Source organism: Egretta garzetta, unplaced genomic scaffold, assembly GCF_000687185.1.
Source record: "Egretta garzetta isolate BGI_Z169 unplaced genomic scaffold, ASM68718v1 scaffold135, whole genome shotgun sequence".
NCBI lineage: Eukaryota > Metazoa > Chordata > Aves > Pelecaniformes > Ardeidae > Egretta > Egretta garzetta.
The window spans coordinates 1488192-1490378 of NW_009259594.1; positions in this window are offsets into that span (position 1 = coordinate 1488192).

A 2187-nucleotide genomic window follows, 5' to 3' on the forward strand; every position below is an offset into this window, starting at 1 on the left:
ACGATCTGCTCCTTGCAGGGAAGTCGGGTGCCTGCAGAGGCATTTGCCTCCTTCCCTTCATGCTTTCCAGCCCACCATGGTGTCACCCATGTTTGCATCAAAAATGACATCCCATCTCTACCCCCTCCCCCCATTTATTTTTTAAGTAAAAAACAAGCCTTTTTTGGAAAGCCTCTCTGCCGCGAAGGCAGCACAAGGGAAATCAGCCTGCCTATCAGCTCCTTCACAGGCCATCGGAGCTAAGCTCCCTGGTCCACGGGGTGAGGGTCCCCTCCATCCCCAGGCACTGAGCCTAAATGGTTTGTCTGGCTCTCCTGCGGAGCAAAGGAACCCCAGCCGGGCTCTCCTGAGACCAGCTGGGCCTCAGGCCAAGCTGCTATGGAGCTGGTGGAAGAATTTCCCCCCAACCCAGCAGAAAGACCTGGGGACTGGCTGTGTCTGTGTCCCCAGCGCTCCAGGCAGCCATCAGGCTGTGGTCCCTGGAGGAGGCTACCAGCATGGTCCCATCAGGTCTCATCCTGGTCCATTGCCCTGATCTGCAGAACTGGGGCCATGTTTAGGCTGGGCAGGCACAGGAGTGTGTTCCCCTCAGAGAATAGCTCATGAACTTTCTGTTCTTCAGGGATGTTAAACACTGCAGATGAAGCATGGAACACCAGAGGTGGGAGCTGCAGCCCCCTCGCCTCTTTTCCCATGAAGCTGAGGGTGCCCAGGCGCAGCCACAGGGCTGCAACACCAAGAAGCAGGAGCCAAGAGAGGAACCAGAACATGGAGATGGCTGTCCCAACCCAGCTGCGGTCTAGGCTTGCTCCCAGACCTTCCCCACCTCCATCTCCCCTTTGCACCCCACTCAGAGCCTCCTGACAGCCAGGAACCGTGGGGGCAGCTCTGGGAGTGGCAGTGGGCAGATGAGGAGAGGATTTGAGGAGATGGATGGGGCCGCAGGCGAGGGACTGTGAGACCCCCTGGGAGGGTGCTGGATCTGCTGCCATACAGTAGAGACTGGAGAGAGCTCAGGGGGTGCTGGGGGGGCTCCTCTCTCCATTCCTCCTGTGACCCTCAGCACTGCACACACACCCCCAGGGTCACAACAGCAACGTCTCTGCTCTCTCCCAGGTTGTCCCTTCACATATCTGCAGGGGACAGCCCAGGTCCCAGCTTCAGCTTCCAGCCTGCTTCTTCTAGGGCATCATCCCTGCCTGGCCCAACCCAGGTCAGAAGTGGTCTGCAGACACCCATCTCCTGCGGAGCGAGGGACGGCAGAGCAAGCCCCTACTCCCATAAGAGGTCAAAGCCAGCAAGTTGTAGCTGTTCCAGCTCCACCCTGAGCATTGCCTCCCCACTAGCATCACTTATATCAGAAAAGCTGAGCCAAGAAAAGCAGCACCAACCAGTCCACACTGGGGCAAGAGGAGACAAGGGCTCCTAGCAAACTGAGAGATCACATCACACAAGGAGGCTGGGAGAATCTGGGGTGAGGGGTAGCCAGCAAAACACCGCGGGAGGTTTGGCTCAGAGGAAACTATCAGGCAGAGAAGCAAGCAGGACGTTGCTGTCACTTGCAGAGAAGGGCCAACAGGCACAGTTCCCTGCTCCTGCTAGGCCAGGGACATAGACAGGACCACAGCGCTAATCCCGGAGGAGAGCAGCACCTGCAACAGCACGCTGCAACACCAAGCTGGCCGGAGGGCAAGACCTCCTCTGTGCAGGCACAGAGGGCTGGGGGAGTCTGCAGAGCAGTTACCTTTGAAAGAGGACAAGACAGCATAGGCAGTGGGGGGGCTGGCATAGGGCTGAGGGTTAGCCAAAGGCTGGGGCTCACAAAGATAAGGACACCGGAGCACAGACAGCACTGCCCTGCACCCAAGCATCTCCCTCCCCTCCAACACCATACAATGGAGAGCCAAACCGCATGAAAACCAGGACCCTGTAACGCTTTACAGCTGTGTGTGGAGGATGCTTTGCCATATACCAGCTTTTGCCACCCCCGAATAAACATGTGGAGGCTTCCCACCGGAGCCAGAGGGGTGCTAGCTTGCTCTGCTCTCACCCTTCCCAGCCCCAGCCCCGTGGCCCAGCACCCCCAGCCCTGCCCGCTGATCCTTCACAAAGGGACCACAGCATTAATGGGGCGTTTCGGAGGCAACAGCAGCTCCTCCATGGCTGAGCAGCTCCCAGCAGCCTGGG